This window comes from Natator depressus, chromosome 1 (assembly GCF_965152275.1).
Source record: "Natator depressus isolate rNatDep1 chromosome 1, rNatDep2.hap1, whole genome shotgun sequence".
Classification (NCBI taxonomy): domain Eukaryota; kingdom Metazoa; phylum Chordata; order Testudines; family Cheloniidae; genus Natator; species Natator depressus.
The window spans coordinates 245,604,174-245,623,828 of NC_134234.1; the positions used below are offsets into that span (position 1 = coordinate 245,604,174).

The window sequence follows — 19,655 nt, forward strand, 5'->3', positions numbered from 1 at the left end:
CTCTAATCTAATATAGATTGGAGTGATTACAGACACACTGTGATAATTAATTCTGTTCCGAAAAATACTGAAAGAGAGGGAGATAACTTGGAATGCCTGGGAGCTATGGATGGACATGAAGGTTAGTTGATTTAAGTGACAAGACAGGTTTTACATATGTGTGTGTTGGTGGTGATACGGGGGTGCTCTGGAGTGAATGTAACAAGTGCAGGAGCATTTGCTGTGTTTCAGTTAAGCAGACGGATAGCTCAGATGAAAGCAGGACAGGGACTCATAGACTTTAAGATCAGAAGGGACCATCATGATCATCTAGTCTGACCTCCTGCACATTGCAGGCCACAGAACCTCACCCACCCACTCCTGTAATAGGCCCATAACCTCTGAGTTACTGAAGTCTGCAAATCATGATTTAAAGACTTCACGTTACAGAGAATCCACCAATCCGTTTGCTCTCAGGAGCAAGTGATTCCACATTTTGGTGTAAATGCCTCTGGTTTAATGTAGGAAAGAGAGTCTAGGCTTATGTTTAATAAATATAGGAAAAGGTCCAGGCATTGAAAAGAAAATGACGTGAAGAAAACCACAAGTCGTATGTCTCTGTGGTTGGTAAAGTACAGGACAATGTATCCTTTTTCAACAGTTGCAGAACTGTGTATTAAATATTAGTGAGCTGGGCTGTACTGAGCCTTTGGGGGAATTCTCCAGGAAAATGCTTGGGATCTCAGCTACTCTCATACGATTGAAAAAACTGTGTATTGACTTAGCTCTCCAACCCAGTAATATTGCAGTCCTGTGCACAGTTCCTGTCTGCTCACTGTGGTCTGGAACCAAACCCCTTCAAACTGAATGCCCTTCTCTCCCACCCCCAATTGGAGGGAGTTGGGAATCTGGTCTGGGTCTGAACTTGGTGGTCTCCAGGCCCATTTCTGATTCGTTTATTTGCTTTTAATCTCTTGCCCCTGACACATCATTACCCACAGGGAGCAGGACTGGGGTTTTTCTGCCTTACCAAAGGGAAGGGAAGGCCAACATTTTCAAACATGAGTGCCTGAAGTTAGGTACCGACATCCATACCGAGGGACCTAAATAGAAGTGTCTCTGTTTTTAGAGGCGCTAGCTCCCAGCCAAAAACATCCACTGGTATCAATGAGAGCTGCAGGTGCTCAGTACACTTGAAATTGCAAACCCATGAGTTGTGGGCAGCAGACACACTATCAAATAAATCACACCTGGAACTGCAGAGGCTGGAGGAGAAACCCTCCTCCCTCAGCTCCAAAACCCCAGAGCTTTAGCCAGCAGGTCTTTTGTTCTGTGGCCCAGCCACTATCGCGTGACTGCTCTCTCGGTACGTTGCGTTAGAATTTCAGTGAGCCTTACAAACATTAATTAATCCTCACTAGATCTCAGCAGTTTGTTTCAGCAAATAGTAAATTTGTTGAAAAATGCATTTTTTTAAAGCACTGAAACTATTTTCAAATTCAGGTTGAATTTGGTGAATAGTTGTGGGTGGAAAAAATTAGGAAATGTCAAGATGTTTTTGAAAGGAATCATTTCCACATTTTGTTTCACATTGACAATTCATTTTGAAAATGTCATTTGAAACATTTTGTTCAACTCCCCTCCCCCCCCCAATTATTTTTATTTCTGTATTGAAAAACTGGGGGGAAATCAGTCCATTTGAAATGGACCCATTTTTAATTTTATTTTTCAGTTCCCCTTCAAAACAAAAATCAATTATTCACCAGAATTTTCAGAAGGGCTCAGCACCTGTCAGGCTGCTGATTGCTCTGACCATTGGCAAGAAACTCTAGAAGCCCCAGAAACACACAGCCAGTGAGCCAGCAGTTCTTCCTGCTGCTTCCACTTCAGATTCTCCTGCCTGAGTCCTCCTGTATGGGCCAGAGTGAGGGTTGAACTGGCTCTGGGAAGTGAGCTCCCCCAACCTAGGGAGAGGAGGGAGAGCTCTCCCTGTGCCTTCAGCAGAGCTCTGGGGACTGTGCTTCCCAGTGCTCCTTACCTTGGCCCCTACACTTGAATCTCTGGGAAGTCTCTGGGGAAGTGCAGTGTAGTGGGATTTCAATAGAGCACTGCCATCAGGAAGGTGGAGGAAGACTTTCCAAGGGGCAGAGACAGTGTGGGGACAAAGGGTTTCTGCACAGATGATCTTGGTGTCCCGTGGGTCCCTAGGTTTGAGGATTGGTCCTGTGCCCTTTTTTTATAGATTCACAGATTCTAAGGCCAGAAAGAGCCATTGTGATGATCTGGTCTGACCTCCTGTATGACACAGACCAGAGAACTTCCCCAAAATCATTCCTAGAGCAGATCTAGAAAAGCATCCAATCTTGATTTTAAAATGGTCAGTGATGGAGAATCCAGCACAACCCTGGGTAAATTGTTCCAGTGGAGAATTACTCTCCATGTTAAAAATTGACACCTTCCTTCCAGTCTGAATTTGTCTAGCTTCAGCTTCTAGCCATTGGACCATCTTTTGCTGGAGTTAAACTTCTCTCCACCCACTCCCCTTGACATGACAGTGTGAAAGGACCTCTGAGAGGAGATCCTTGCAGGAACTCCTTTCCTCCTCCCCTCCCACCAAACAACTGTGGAGTGGACAGAAACTTGGTGAGGTATATGAGGGACGGTACAAAGAGCTGAGCACTGCTATCATTAAATGACCCAATGTCCCTCAGTCCCCCCGGGTGGGCTAGTGGCACCCTAGAGCTGGTTGCAAAAGGTCAACAAAAGATTAAACATTTTAGGAAATTATTTTTCCATTTTCTGACCGACTCCAGAGCTCAGCTGTGTCACGGCACAGAGCATGGGAGCTCACAACCACAGCTCAGCTCCTCTGTGGGATGCTGCATCCAGCCACCCTCAGAGAGTATCTCATTGCTAGGTGTGATCTTCTGGAGATAGCGGAGAGCAAGGGGTCTTCCAAGAGACCCTCTCAGAAGGTGTGGGGAGGGAAAGACAACCTTTGCTTTGCACATTCCAGTTTAGGGACCCCTTTAAGTTGTAGGAATCCTTCTCTCCTTCCATTGTTCTCCTTTATTAACCCCAGTAGTCCCAGCCTCCTAGTTTATGATACATTTACTGACCCCTCTTAACACCAGACTTGGGCTGGTTGGAGGAAGTCACTCAAGAGCACTTTCCTCAGAGCAGAATGCCCTGTGTCAGTGCTGTGGTGGACGTCCTTCCCTCCTCAGGGTCCAGAGGTTTCTGCCTCTTCTGTTGTAGTTGTACATTATCACAGCTAGATGGCACTCTCCGCATTTCTGATGTTCAGCCTCTAACAGCTTCTTAGGGTTACCAGGTGGCCCTCCAGGGAAAGATGCAGGGATTCTGTGCAGAGAGTTTCGCTGGTTCATTTATTAACATTTTCCGAATGATCAACCTTGTGTTTGGCCACATACAAATCGTTAAGTTCCTACTACAAAGCCAGAGGCAGGGGGCACAGCAGTATGGGCTAATGAGTAGAGCCCAGGGCTCCGAAGCCATGCTGCAAACCTGTGGCAGAGCCAGGGAAAGAATCCAGCTTTCCTGACTGTCCCTGCCACAGGTTTGCAGCATGGCTTTGGACAAGTCACTTGAAATCCAGGCTCTATTGAAGCCAATGGCAAAGCTCCAACTGACTTAGGGCCAGAATTTCGCCCTCTGTGTTTGTTCCCTATCTCTAAAGTGGAGGGAAAATAATACTTGTCTCATAGGAGTGTTGTGGGGACTAGTTAAGGGCCTGATCTTACAAGCATGTATGTGAGTAACTAGTGTATAGGAGTGCACTATCCCTTTAAATAATTTTTGAGCCTTCTATTGGCACTCGTGTGTGTTATGTTTTAGAAGCTGCCAGTTTTTTAGCAAAACTAATCAGCTGTTTAGTAAACACCGTTATCTGACAGTTAACTGTGCCTGTATGTTTTCTTCATATTGTTTTTGTTGAGCTAAGAGCAAAGGACAAAACTGTAACTCTATTCACGTGCATAGTCCCATTGAACTCATAAAGTTACATGTGTAAATAAATGTTGGCAGGACAGAGGCCTAAGTTTGTAATGTGCTTTGAGATCCTCAGACTCATAGCCAATTAGTTCATTTTATCATCTATCATTGTATTACGTGAAGTTATGGTCAATTTATATGCTATTTCATATATAATCAATGTATGCTAAATCGATTTAAGTTGTAGGATTATAGAAGTATAGAATTGATAAATATTTAGGAGTGATGACTGTGTAGTAGGCATACAAGTAAAACATGGCTGAAATGCAAGGTCTGCATCCTGAGAGCTGTAAGATTTTAGCTTAGTGATACTAGGCCATAGGCTTAAGAATACTTAACATGAATGAGTGACCTAGGAATAACCCTATGCCCAGAAGGTGACTGTAAAGATGTGCCAATAAGTGATTGCGATAGACTGCAGTGTATTTCCCAAGACCATGAGACACTTGACTGTAACATCTTTGAATGTCTGTCTTGACTACAGGATACATGTCAGGCATAAATGCTAATGAGAATAAAAGGAACGACTGTACAAACAACCTATGAAAAATAGGGCAACCAATATTCATGGGGTGTGGAAATACAAATAAGGAAAAGAGGGTTGACACTTTCATGCATATACATAAGGTGTTAGGTGTGGTCAATATAAAAGAGGGTTCCATGGTTTGGTAAAAGTGGGAAGACCCAAGGGATGACCCCACAGGAAATCCCAGCAGGAACCATCCCTCTAGTGATGATTGACTATTGAGAGGTCCATCGGACCCTAGAATATCATTGAGGCTGTGAGTATGAGTACAGTTATAATTATTAATCATAGAATATCAGGGTTGGAAGGGACCTCAGGAGGTCATCTAGTCCAACCCCCTGCTCAAAGCAGGACCGATCCCCAATTAAATCATCCCAGCCAGGGCTTTGTCAAGCCTGACCTTAAAAACTTCTAAGGAAGGAGATTCCACCACCTCCCTAGGTAACGCATTCCAGTGTTTCACGCCCTCCTAGTGAAAAAGTTTTTCCTAATATCCAACCTAAATCTCCCCCACTGCAACTTGAGACCATTACTCCATGTTCTGTCATCTGCTACCACTGAGAACAGTCTAGAGCCATCCTCTTTGGAACCCCCTTTCAGGTAGTTGAAAGCAGCTATCGTATCCCCCCTCATTCTTCTCTTCCGTAGACTAAACATCCCCAGTTCCCTCAGCCTCTCCTCATAACTCATGTGTTCCAATCCCCTAATCATTTTTGTTGCCCTCCGCTGGACTCTTTCCAATTTTTCCACATCCTTCTTGCAGTGTGGGGCCCAAAACTGGACACAGTACCCCAGATGAGGCCTCACCAGTGTCGAATAGAGGGGAACAATCACGTCCCTCGATCTGCTGGCAATGCCCCTACTTATACATCCCAAAATGCCATTGGCCTTCTTGGCAACAAGGGCACACTGTTGACTCATATCCAGCTTCTCGTCCACTGTAACCCCTAGGTCCTTTGCTGCAGAACTGCTGCCGAGCCTTTCGGTCCCTAGTCTGTAGCGGTGCATTGGATTCTTCCGTCCTAAGTGCAGGACTCTGCACTTGTCCTTGTTGAACTTCTTCAGATTTCTTTTGGCCCAATCCTCCAATTTGTCTAGGTCCCTCTGTATCCTATCCCTACCCTCCAGCGTATTTACCTCTCCTCCCAGTTTAGTGTCATCTGCAAACTTGCTGAGGGTGCAATCCACACCATCCTCCAGATCATTTATGAAGATATTGAACAAAACCGGCCCCAGGACTGACCCTTGAGGCACTCCACTTGATACCAGCTGCCAACTAGACATGGAGCCATTGATCACTACCCGTTGAGCCCGACAATCTAGCCAGCTTTCTATCCACCTTGTAGTGCTTCCATCCAGCCCATACTTCTTTAACTTGCTGGCAAGAATACTGTGGGAGACCATGTCAAAAGCTTTGCTAAAGTCAAGGAACAACACGTCCACTGCTTTCCCCTCATCCACAGAGCCACAGGTTTTTTATAGAATTTCCATATGCATGGGAAATTTTAACTTTTCTTGTTGCTTTAATAACACTTGCAGTACAGAGATGACTTTGTATTTGTGATTGTGTCTGTGGTCATTATCCTTGGACTTCATGTGTTCCTAGAGCCTCCACATGTCAGAAAAGCACCAGAGGCAATTTCAGTCTGTTGAGCTTGAAACTGTAGCAACCAGAGCCGAAGCCACAGTGGTATAATACAACATCACTAAATTCCCTTTAAATAAAGTAAAAGGCTACAGACTGCAGATTTTATGTCGGTTGAAATATCCTGTGAATACATACAGCATTCTCTCTTTTATTTTCTTCACTATTGCACATATTATAATTCTCTATGAAGTCAACAGTTATTTGCAATGGGAGACGGGTTAAATTTGCCCCAGGAGATACAGATATAGATATAGATAGATATGACTTTCTTACATATAGTTCTTGTCCTTGCTTTTACTATACACATTATTTTTGATCCTAACAAAAACAGGAGGAAGAGGGACCTTTTGGTTCCCCCCCCCCCCCGCCATCCCACACAGCAGGGTCAGCACAGCACAGGGAAGGGGGAAACAATTTAATCAGAGAGATGTAATTATATTTCAAGAGCAAAAATCATTTAAATGGTGATCTGTGGGGATGAAACTAATCTCCTCTTTTTATGCCTGAGATGCCAGTGTTTTGGTATCTAAAAGTTATGGGGGCGGGGACAAGGCATTGTGTGTGGGCAGCATCCTAGTAAGATATATGATGCTTTTTCAGAGTGCCAGTTTCTGTGTTGCATTAAGAAAAACAGGAACAGGACTCCATAAAATGAACCTCAAATCAATCTTGCTATTGACTTAGTAGAATGCCATTGTATTGCAGCAACAGTGTGGTTATGTTTAGCTTGGCAAGGTAAAATTCTGCCCTTTTATTATTGCTGGGTTTTGTATTACAGTAGTGTCTTAAGGGCCCAGCTGAAACTGGAGCCCCATTGCCCATATGCACTGGTAAGACAGACTGCCCTGAAGGGGCGCATACTGTCAATAGACAGAAAGTAGGATTCTTATTTCCATTTTATGGCAGAGGCTTGAGGCTCAGAGAGAGATTAAGTGATTTGCCTAAGATTATTCGGTTAGTCCTTTGTAGGGCAAGGACTTGAACCCAGTTCTTCTAAAGCCCAGTCTAGTGCCATAACCATCAGACCAGGCTTCATTACTTTTTTTTTTTTCTTCCCCTTGGTTGGGAACTCAGAGCATTGGATATGGAGCTTTTCACTTGTGGAGAGACAACTGGCAATCACTAGAGTCTTCAGATTTCAGGGGCCCCTTCTGGTCTGGTTTTAGGCCTTAGTATGTCTACACCGCAAGTGCTACAGTGGCACAGCTGCAGCAGTGCGGCTGTCATGCCGTAATGTAGACACTTGTTACAGTGACAGAAGGGGTTTTTCCATCACTGTAGGAAATCTACCCCTCAAGAGGCAGTGGCTAGGTCGATTGAAGAATTCTTCTGTCGACCGAGCTGCGTCTACAGTGGGGGTGAGGTCAACCTAACTATGTCCCACAGGGAGCAAACTCTTTCGCAGCCCTGAGCAGAGTAATTAAGTCGACCTAAGTTTTAGGTGTAGACCAGGCCTGAGTTATGATGGCAGAGCACTGAGCCTTGTTCTTCTTTTCATCTCTTTTTGGCGGTCAACAATCCATGTGCCCATACTGCCTCTTTTGGATCTATACTTGTCTTTGATACTATTGCCCTGGAGGGTTTTTTGACACCATGACTCTGGAGTGATTGATGAAGCAATGGTTCAGTAGCTCTACTGTTATCAGAGAGAATCCAAAAGGAAGCATCAGGCAATTGTTCTTGTGCCTTAAAACCCTCTTCTCTGTATGAGGAGGTGCAAAAAACAATGGCACCCTGCTTCTGACCCAGGCTTCTGTAAGGCTCGAGGGGGAGATGGAGAAGCAGTATGGGCTGCGGTGCCTTCATGATGCTGCTGCTGTTCAGCTCTGCGTTTCCTTCTCTTTGAACTAGGAGGATTATCCACTCTGGACATGTAGGGTCTCAGTGAGGGCTAGCTGGCTGAAACACAATTCCCCCAGGGTGGAGATGACGCTAGTTGGTTGGGGATGTTGTCTGGAGGAGAAGGCAGAGGGTGCGTCAGCCTGCTTAATGAAGGATTGTTGCCTGCCTTTTGTTTTTTCCATCAACAGAAGTTGATCCGATTAAAAAGTATTACCTTGTCCACTTTGTCTCTCTAGTATTCTGGAACCAAAAGTTCTACAACACCACTGCCTTCTGTTAGTCAGACGTGCAATTAAGCAGGGTCCCGCTGGACTGCTGACTGCTTTCTGATGGTCAAATAGCAACAGTGGATTTGTTCATCTGTCTCTCGAATAAAGAGATTGTGACCTTTCTTCCTTGGTGCAGCTTTTGCCGCAGGTATCTGTGTCTCTGTCACCCTTAGATTGGGTCACTGCAGTACGCACCACAAGGCGTGACACCTGAAGACTGCATGAAAACTTCACTCAGTACAGAATGCATCTGCCTTTTAGGCCTGGTCTACACTACAGAGTTAGATTGAGAAGTAAGGCACCTTACGTTGACCTAACTCTGTAAGTGTGTATGTTACAACGTTGCTTCCGCCGATGTAAGTCGTCCCCTACACCAACCTAAAAACTCCACCTCTGCTCACAGCTGTCGGCCGCAGACGGGGGAGGACAGTGGCTCCAGTTGTGAGCCCTGTGTGGGTCGGGGGCACTTCAGCTGACAGTGCCCTACAGTGCCCCACACAGTTGAGGCCACGCATTACCGACGAAGGGGATGTAGTGTGGTCAGCTGTATGGCGACCTAATTTAGGTTGACTTAATTTTGTAGTGTAGTCTTGCCCTTACTTAGGAGTATGTCTTGTACGGTGCATGTTATGCTCCTGATCCTGAATCTACAAAGGCTTCGAGTTATTTCCCAGGTGCAGTTCAAGTTCTTTCTAGTCTGAATTTTAGCTATTTAGAAACCACCTCTCTCATCATGCCCTATCTCAGTATTGCCAGCCCCAAGCGTTCAACAATCCTGAGTTAGGTCCTCAAAAGAAGTCATTATATTAGCATAAAAATCATGGATTTTAAAATAATAACTCTTGGGTTCTTTTTATTTGCCTCCTTGTGCTGAAGGGTTTAGGCGTCATGTTTTCAAGCTTTTCTCTGCAACCACGAGAGGTAGAAACTTACTTAAAAAAATAAAAGCTGAGATTCTCAGGTAACAACCTGATTCCAGCAGTTGGGGGCTTTAAGAAAAACACCTGGAGACCCAGCATAACCCTTACAGCCATGGCTAATGAAACCTTACACGGGACACCTGGACAGCAGTAAGGAGCAGTTCAACAATAGGCTGAGTAGGTGCCGGATGACCGTGGAATATGCCTTTGACAGATTAAAGGCACGCTGGCGATCCCTTTATGGCTGGCAGGTTAGATCTCAATGAGGATAATATTCCCATGGTCATAGGTGCATGTTGTATGTTACATAATCTCTGTGAAGCTAAGGGTGAAAGGTTTGTTCAAGGGTGGAGTGCTGAGGCAGACCGCTTGGCTGCTGATTTTGAGCAGCCAGATACCAGGGCTATCAGAGGGGCCCAGAGGGAGGCAATTTGAATCAGGGAGGCTTTGAGGCAACACTTTGAAAATGAGAACCAGCAAGGTATATCTCTGTGATTGGTGCTGTAATGTTACATTACATGAAGTTTTCCTGGGAAGCAATGGTGACATTGGGGGCCTTACATTCCAGTAAGCAAATGATTAAACTGCCTGTGTATGTATTGGTGGTGCCCGCTATCTCAATTTGTAGGAAACAAATAAAGATGAGTTACCCTTCAAAAACTTTGCTTTTATTGCACAAGAAACAACACACACAGATACACAGAGGCGCTTGGTGGGAAAGGAGGTACCAGGGAAGGGCAGGCTCTCAGAGCTGTGTGAGGTCCAGCTATCATTGTGAAAGTTATCTGAGGGGGTGGAGTGAAGGGGAAACCGAGAAGTCCCAGAAAGCGGAAAGGACTGTGTGGGTGGAGTTTTGGGGGGCACAGAAGAGATTTCTGGATGTGCTGCAGGGGCAGGCGGGCATGGATCTGCTCAGTCTGCAGCATTATTAAGGACTTTGGTATTTGCGTTTGCTCCTCCATTATTTTAATCATCTGCTCAATAGCGTCCTTAACAAACTCCTGATTTTCTTTTCTGTTCTGCCTTTCGGCTTCCTTCCACTCCTTGTGTTCCCTTTTCTCTGCACTGGAGAAGTGCAGTACCTCCTGGAACACGTCTTCTTTGCTCTTAGGCATTTTCTTATCTGGCAGAGACGCTCGGCCGGTGTGTGAGGGGTGTTCCTCATGGCTACATCTGCCAAAGCACAAGGAACAATGCACAGAAGCCTGATTGTTAAGTTCACACACAGCACTGAAGCATTTCTGTAAAGTACATCTCTGGTAGCATACCAATCACTTTCTCATTGACCCTTGGCAAGCACACACCTCTGTGAACACCCAAAGCACGGTGAGTGTTGGCTGGGGTGGGGGAGCGCTCTACACGGGGGAAAGAGCACTCTGCAAGTGTTGTGGTGCAGCCGACTAGGGAAAAAATTAAAAATTCTTTTCCACAGTCAGGGGTCATTGTAGCAGATATCTCACTGCTGAGAGTAAACAGGGAAGCGAGGTTGCATCTACTACATGCTTGTAGCTTCCACTCTTTTGTCAACAAAACTCTGTAGTGTAGACAAAGCCTTCGTAAAAATACACCCATTTTCCCCCTCCAGTTTCCTCCTTAACTGTTTTTGGCCCTTATCCTGCAGTTTGATCCACACAGGCACAATCCTGCCCCCCGTGGAGTCTCCTGGACTTCACTGGGGCCCTCTGCAGGTCCGCAGGTCTGCCCACGTCAATCATTTTGCAGGAGTGAGACCTTAGTAATTAACTGTTTTCAGTGAAGCACCTGAAGGCTGGAGTGGCAGGTTCCCCTGGCAACAACAAAACGTCAGGGAGACTGGCGCACTTTCGTGGGCAAACACTGACATGCAGCTTCCTTCTCTACTGTGTCTGTTCCTGAGCAGGGAAAGCGTTGTCCCTCTGCCCCTCTGCCATGTTCCTCTTGGCCAGAATGGTAGCATTCGAAAAAGAGCAAGAGGAGGAAGCGAGGGAAATGCTCCTGAATTTGAAGCAGCAGTAGGCTAGTAAATCTCTTCGTTATTGTGTCTCCCACAGAAGGGCAGAGATAACTTTCAGACAATAAGCAAGGCACCAGGGTCCAGTAGGTCAAGTAGTGGACCGGGTTTTAGAAGAGCCAAGTTCAATTCCTGGCTCTGTCACTGGTCTGCTATGCAACCCTTGGCAAGTCACTTTGCCCTTCTGCTCCTCCTTTCAGCCTTTGTCCCATACCAGGATGGATTAGTACATACTGTCTCCCTACATTTCTTATGCAGCACCAAATGGAAGCAGTGTTTCCACCTCTTGTGATTTTATTGCAAGCCTTGCAATATTTGGTGTTTTTTCCTAATGTCTCAGCTTCTGGAGTCCGGTAATTTCATGAGATTCTCAACTTCCAGTTCTTCCAAAAAGGAAGTTTTTAGCCTTTGTGGTGGCAGAGACAAGCTTGGAAATGTGACCCAAGTGGATCCTCAGAAACCAGGAGACAAAAGACCCTCCAGTTTAGTATTATTTTATTATTTCTCATGGTTTTTAAGACAGTCTCATGATTGTTGAGGCCTTATATGTTTTGAATGCTTGGGGTAGGTGATACCGTGGGCACAGTACTTCCTATCCCCAACAGTTGCATAGCGTGCCTGTGCAGTGGTGAACACTGGCCCCATTCCGTGCCAGCGGAGGCCGTGTGATTCCTTTGTGCATATCAGTGTGTTTGTAAAGGGGACCTTTAAGGACGGGGAGCACTATGTCATAATAATAAGACCACTTTTACTTCTCACGTGCTGCATTGCTCATGATCCCCTACAAAAGTCTGCACTTCCCCTAATGAAAAGAATAAACCGCTGACCGGATGCAGTGATCTGCCATACTGCAGTGACATCAGTGTGAGCTGTAGTGTTTTGGAGAACGGTGCCCTAAAATGCTGGTGGAAATCTTGGGGCCCAATCTTGCCATACCGTGCTGGGCAGAACTCCCCCAAATCCCATGTCCAGGAGGCTGGCAGAGCAGTGCTATTTGTTAATTACTGTTTGTAAATTGCCTTGAGGTCCTTGGAGAAAAGGCACTAACCAAGTACCAACTATTACTGATTTTATAAGGGTGACCCTTTAGATCAGCAAAGGAGAGAGTCTGTTTTGCTAGGGAGCTTTTGGTGAGCTCAAAAGCTCCTGGGACTTTAGGGGCCAATTCACAGAGGCGAGAAAGCATTTTAAAAGGCAGCAGCACAGAAGGAGTTAATGCACCCCCCCACACCCCCTCCAAAAAAGAAAAGTGTCCAGCAGAAGGTCCTGTTTACTGTAGTTTCCCCAAGTCAGTCAAGTATTCAGGGACATGGGTTTCCATGGTAATGGGGCCTGTTCTTCAGCCAGCTGCAGATTAGCTCACTGGAAAGGAGTCAGGATGGGTCAGGCTAGGGAAGGGTGGGAAGAAAGTCACAGGAGGGGGAAGGGGTGGAATTAACGTCATGAGCTTGAAGAGATAGTCACAAAATCAGGAAAGAGGGGGGAAAGTAACAGAAGAATCTAGGGGAAATAAGCTCCACAAAAGCCAACAGGGGCAGGAAAAGGCTCTGTGCAAGAAACCGCTCTCCTGCTTGTGACTGGGGAGTGGTTGAGAATGGAAACTGATCTGTATGGAGCGGGAACGTGGGGCTTTCGAGTGAAAGGAAAAATCCTTTAGAGTGGATTGTAAGTAACTCTGCTAACAAAAGAGGGGGCGAGCCAGGGAGCCATGCATCCAGATGTTGCTGCTGCTGCTGCTGCCAGGCTGGAACTGGAGTTCCCCAAAATGAGAACTGAAGGTAAACGAGCTGCAGCCCAGCTACTGCCACTGAGAAAGGTAGGACTGGGGATGCCAGTGACAAAACTCCTCTGAAATTAGGCTTTGGGGTGGGGAAGGGGAAAGAGAGGGGATGGGGAGGAAGGGCCTGGTGTGGGGAGAGGATGGTGAGATAGAGGGGGAGCAGTTTGGGGATCCATTCTGCGCATGGCGTTGGAGCTTTGGAACAAACTTGTCAAAGCAGCTGCATTGATCAGGGTGTGGGGAGGAGGGAATATTGTAATTAGCTCCAATTGGTCCAACTGGTCATTGACAAAACAGATTGCAGTGCCCTTTTTTTTTTTTTTTTTAAGGGAGAAAATGCAACAATGCTAACAAAAAGGGGTCAACAGCCAGAGCCCAGGGTCTTGCTCACAGGTAGTTTGTGGGGGATCAGTAATGCAGAGAGTAAAGCAGCCCCCCATCTCACCACTCTCTTTTCCACCTATAGTTGCCGTGCAGGGCTCCCAGGAATGTAGATCGTGCCGCAGACTTACACATAAGAGTTTTCTTTCCTTTTTAGGGATCATTTAATGTTTTAAGGAGCCAGATGGAGGCTCAGTCTAGCGGGGCTGGAGCTGTTTAATGTCACTGCAACATAAGGCTAATGATATATGCACGTACACATACACGTCTCTAACTCGACCCTTTGATTTGGCTGGGAGAAGTATTTGCATTAGCCTCTTGGTTTATTTATTTTTTCCCAGCAATGAAACATAAATGGTTAAAGTTCTCTCCATTTCCCCCTACCCTCAGCCCAAAGAATTAATTATCTGGAAAGCGCAGCTATCTAGAGAACTGACTGATTTCACACACTGCACTGCAGGAATGGGGTGGAGGCTGTGAGGAAAGATGATTAATTTTGGAAGGGAGCAAAGGTCTGTGAGGCTGATTTTCTTGTTGCTTGCGCCTATGTAAATCAGGAGCAACTCAGTGGAAGTCCATCAGTTACAGCAACTCGGTGTTTGTGTGTGTGAAAGGGGGACAAGTCTCCCAAACATTTCAACACAGTTATCAATTGTAAAAGAATTGGTGTTGCAGCAAAGAGGAACAGACTGTTCCCTAAATCATTTTGAAAGTCCAGGTTGAAAGCAAAGCAAAATATCAAAACCACTTAGGGGCGGTGGGGGGGTGTTGGATGAAAAGATTGTGTAATGTTGCTGTCTTTCCCATCACACTTCAAAAGCACACTCTCCTTCATAACAGACCATCATTAGAATTCCTGACAATGGAGAAGTAAATAATAATAATGAAAACAATTTCCCCAGCTCAATGACAGTTAGTCTCCCTTGGATGGAGAAATTGTAAGTATTCCATTGCCTTTATAATGCTTTTACATTTCCAGCAGCACGTTCCCAAGTGGAAAAACTGACAGGCACATTTTTCCTCTAAATTATAGGGGGGAAAGCAGTGATAAATAGAAAAGAAATAAAAAACGTTGCTGGGCTGTGTGTTGTAATGATGGCTGATCTTCACTCTGCTGCTTTAAGACCCATTCTGGAGTCAAAGCAAACTCTTTGCAAGTGATAAACACCCATTTTTTCATGGTTTGTGTGTATAAAAACATCTTCTGTATTTTCCACAGTATGCATCCGATGAAGTGAGCTGTAGCTCACAAAAGCTTATGCTCAAATAAATTGGGTAGTCTCTAAGGTGCCACAGGTACTCCTTTTCTCTTTGCAAGGAAACAACATTGTTGGGTTTTTTTGTTCTTAGTACAAGGAAAAGTTGTTTTAATTTCTGCTGATATACAGGAAAGAGACAATAGGACTTTTGCTTTCTCGTGGCTGGAGATTTTAGATAAAGGTGTGATTTAAAGGGGTAAAGCTGAGGGACTTGAGAAATTAGGTAAAAGCAGCAATGTGCAAACTGGTTTTGAGTATCACCCGAGGGAAGAGAAATGCAAAAAACTCAGAGGAAATTTTTGTCTGCTCAATTTTTTTTGATCTAAATATTTGCTTCTGATTTACGAGACAGAAAAGAAAGGTGGTAAGCATATTCCCTCATAAGAACAGCCATATTGGGTCAGACCAGTGGTCCATCTAGCCCAGTATCCTAGAGACCAGTGCCAGATGGTTCAGATGGAATGAAATGAACCAGGCTATTTCAAATAATCCATCCCCTGTCGTCCAGTCCCAGTTTATGTCAGTTCCTTAGCTCTGTACCGGTCTGCAGTGTACTTTTAATTCAGCATTTTCTTAACAAAAGCAAATTTCAAAAGAATATTGAGATCCAAAACCAGTCCCATGTAGGTCACTGGTTTGAATGTAGCCCAGATAAGCTGTGACTCTCAATAGTAGCTATTTCATTATCGTTCAGTGAGACCTATGTGAAATAAATTGCTAGTCTCAGTCCAGTTCCCAGTGGACCAGTGTCTAGTCGCAAAACCCACTACTGGACTGGCATTCGGCACAGGCATGGAAGATTGAATAGACATGGGCACATAACTAGTTTAATTTCTAACCCCTAGAGGTTGCCCCTATTTCAGGGCTGAGGGCAAAGTGGGGAGCTTGCTTGGCAGCTGTCAATGGTCTTTTCCTACTAAACAGGGGACTTCACTCTCTGGTGCTTTCAATCCTGCGCCTTTGTCTCGCACTAATCTGACTGTAAAAAATAACACAATGATCACAATAAAATGCTCAATGAGCTAATTCTTAGGATGGAATCCTGGCCCCATTGAAGTCAATGGCAAAATTACCTCATGGGGTCAGGATTTCACTCATAATTTTTAGTTTGATTGGCTTTTTATTTCTTGGATTGCTTGAAATGTCCTTATTTGATTTACTATAGATGGAGCTATCAACACTAACTATATTAAGTGGCTCAGTAAACATGGCATCTGGTTTCTACCCTCGATGGTGACCCTGAGAGAACTCACCTGACCTTAGAAGAGAGGCTCAAATCACCTTTGTGTCATAGTGTCTTTAGATGATGAACATTAATTAATTAGCCATAGGGCTCAGTGGGAACAACAGCTGGGAGAGGAGTGGGAGAGAATTGACAGCTATCTTTGATCCTCTGTTCTTATGTTGTGAAATGCTTTATGAGGAACAAAATTTGTGAGGTGGCACATCCTGTCAGACCCAGACCTTCTGGTTCTATCTGTTAATCTAAGCTGTGGGGTGCCCAGATGCCACAGGGAGGGGTGCTATACAAGAACCTTAATAGAATCTAGGCATTTATACCGTGCTCATCACCATAGTACCTGAGTCTGATAGCTGGGAGCAGCATCTTCCCACCAGTACTTGTAGCACAAGGGAACAGACTACAGGCTTCTTTTACCTCCTAATCATAAACACTAAATAGGCCTTGCTTGGTGGCCTGGTGGTTAGTACTTTGCATGGCATTTCACAAGACCACAGTTTAATTGCTGGTCAGGTTGGCAGAGTCTAGAGACAGTACTTGACCCTGGGCAAAGCTTAGTAACTTGTGGCTCTGTAGCAGCTCTCGCTATTAACGCAGGGGTGTTGCTAGGCTCTTGAGACAGAGGCATCTAGGCTGCGAGACCTCAGCTGGGAGGAAGGCAGCATGGCCTTGGCGCTATGCAGCTCTGGTTCAATTCCCTGACACCAATAGCCTGCCCACAAATAGAAGGTCCCAGCCCGGCTCTCACCAGCCTCGTTACACTTTGCAGGGTGACAGGTGGCTCCGAGAGTAGGGGAGAGATGGAAGGGGGATCCTGAGGGCTCCAACAGGAATGCAAAGGTCCCAGGAACATGTGTTTACCTTCTCATCCAGTTGTGTATAATTCTGGGATAATATCTGTGAATGGACTGTGGTTCATTACTGCACAATGATCTACATGCTTCTGGCACAGAGTTTTCTAACAAAGCTTGCGGGCTGCATTTCTGAACCACACGAAATTGAGTAACACCAAGTCAAACCAGCGCTTAGCTGTGTCGGAGCGGAATATTTTCCCTTGACACTGAGAGCCTCTCATTGTAATCTTAGTTGTCATCATCATTATATCATTTATGTTTTCACATCTGGTCTTGGCAATAATGAATTTAAAAAATTATACAAAATCTAGGTATGTCAGTAGGTCCTGATCATCATTGTTTAGTCTTTCAATAGCTGAAAGTATTTAACTGAGATGAAATCAAAAGATCCCCAAGACAACAGGCAGCTCTTAGAGGGACTGAAGAATAAGAACTGAGAACAAAGAGCACTAGAGTGACCACAGAGGGAATGAACTAAGCTGCAGGTTTATAGCCCAAGCGGTAGCACTTTTTGACATCTCACACTGGTCCTTGGCTTCGCACTCCGTGCTGACGAGGCCGTGTTAGAGATGGCCTTCTTCAAACTGAGATCTTAAAACAAGGTCCTTTCTGCCTGTTTGTAGTAGCTGTTGAAGATCCCATGGGACTGCTTGTGAAGTCAGGGATAAACTCTGTGTCCCAAACATCATTCTCTGTCTCAGTTAAACAGATTCTAACGACAGCTGCGTCATTACAACTATCTAGCTCACGGCCCTGTATAGTGCTTTGGGATACCCAGGCTATACAGGGCATGGTGTGATGCTGACTATTCTGTTAAAAAGAGAGGGGCAATTGCATCCTCTGTATAGTGTTGACAGCATGCTCAATGCTATATGGAAAGGAAAATATGTTTCCTTCTCTGAAGAACTTACAGCCTAAATGAATAGGCAACATAAGATGCACTGGGAGACCCAGAGGATGATGCTAGCTTCCTTCTCACCTTTCCACCATGCCTGCCACATTAGTCAGTCCACGATTTTGGTATTAAAAAATAGAGAATAAACATAGATTACTTAAGGCACTGATTTTTGGAGGTGCTGAACACTTCCAACTCAAGCTGAAGTCAATAGGAACTGGGGGTGAGGAACTCTGAAAATCAGGCCATGATGGCACATAACTTATTTATGAAGATCAGAACTGAGGTCTCGTTGTGCTGGGCACTGTACAAACATAGAGGCAGACATAATTCCTGTCCCAAAGAGTTTGCAAACTAAGAAGTACTTCAATCTGATTTGGGGCCCAGAAAGCCAGCTGGTTAAATATGGGTGATACGATGGGGTATTTTGAAATAACCTGAAGGATGTCACACCCTCTTTGGCTCCCTGTGGATATGTTGCCATGTGCTTGTGTGGTTTCTGTTTTTTCTTTTGTAGCAGTTGGCACTTTCTGTCTTTCCTGAATGGTTGTGGAACAAAAGGAAAACATCACCCTGCCAGATGGAGGCCCAACTGGGAGGAGATAATTCTCCTTATCCCACCCTTTGTGAAATCCAGGGCTGTTGGGAGGGGATCTAGCTGGGAGGTTTCTTCAAGTTCATTCAGTGATGGGAGCAGGTTAATTCAGATGCTGAGAGGGGCTCTCAGCTAGTCAGGGCCTGGCTATCAGCTCGTCAGGACAACATTTCTTAGTGTAAGGATTTAAGTTTTAGTGGTTGTTACAGCTTTTGACGGAATCCCAATTGCTGGCTTGAGGGGGCTCAGAAGGGGTGGTGTTTGCATTAAAGAGTGAAAGTTGCCATAAGATTTGTCATTAACCAGCTTGTCAGTTTCTTAAGGACTGAAAGTCTACCCTTGGGGAGGTGACGACCCTCAGGAGCTGGGCATTCTCTCCTCTCTTTGTCAGCCTATTGTTACACAACTCTGATGAACTGAAAAATAAACCAGCCTCGATATTCACTAGATGCTGCCAAACTAGGAGGATACAAGATGGGCACTACTTTGTCCGTAATGAGATCCAGGGAGAGGTGGTGTTTTTCCCGTAGAAAATGAGAGTGAATGGGTCAGGGCATACTGGTTCAGCACACATGGAGTTTTGCTTGTGGGATTTTTTTGTTTGTTTGCTTGTTTGTTTGTTTTGCATATATAAATAGTTCTAACTGTATATGTAAATAGCTGGAAGTGACAGCTGGGATTAAACTGGGTTCATCTACATGCTATTCCTTGTGCCTAGAGAAGTACAAATGAGTTCAGTTTCATTCTAGTCGCTAGCGATTGGCTTTTTGTGTACCACACTATTCAATCCATGTTTTTTCTGTAGAGCCTGTGGCCATAGTATCTAAATAGTGGCTTCAGCAGGAGCTGAGGGTTATTGCCACCTCTGGAAATCAGGTCTTTTTTGTTTAGGTGCCCAGATCTAGATTTAGGCACCTAAGTTTGGAAATTCTGACCCAGGTATGTGTGGCTAGTGGCATTAAAGGGATAGTCTGTTCCTGTAAAAGCCTGGTTTCTCAACCGAGGGGTCATGGCATTATGTCAGGGTGGCAACACTCCCTGCCCTTTCCATATTCCTAAACAGGAAGGGGGTTCTGGTTAGATCCCAGCTAGATATGAGAGGGTCCGGTATGGAACAGGTTGAGAACGTCCTCTGAAGTGTGTCTCACTGAGAGCTTCATAGGGAGACAGCCAAGCTATGAAGTCATTTAGACAGGTATTTAATGCAAGGGCAAACCATCCAAGGCCCTGTCAGCACTGTGACTGAAACCACAATGGCCACAGCCGTGTGTATAGCATGGTTCTAGCATGCTTTCCCTGACTGTTGCAGACAAGGATTCTTTTCCTCTGCGAGAACCCTGGTGCATCATCCAGAACAGTGGTGCTCTGGGATATCCCCAAGCTTTCTCCAACATGAGCTTAGCTATACACATCTCTCAACCAACCATGGCTCCAGTGTGGAACACAACATGTGTGACCAAGAC

At 45.1% G+C, this 19,655-nt stretch overlaps 1 protein-coding gene across 2 annotated transcripts in view; it reads left to right on the forward strand.

Annotated features, from left to right (window-relative positions):
- Positions 1-12,632: 12,632 nt before the first annotated feature.
- DENND2A (DENN domain containing 2A) overlaps positions 12,633-19,655 on the forward strand; it is a 79,708-nt gene continuing 72,685 nt past the window's right edge. For both annotated transcript variants that reach the window (XM_074940114.1, XM_074940123.1), the window contains exon 1: positions 12,633-13,004. The gene's annotated coding sequence lies outside the window, so the exon portion shown is untranslated. The remainder of the gene's footprint in view (positions 13,005-19,655) is intronic.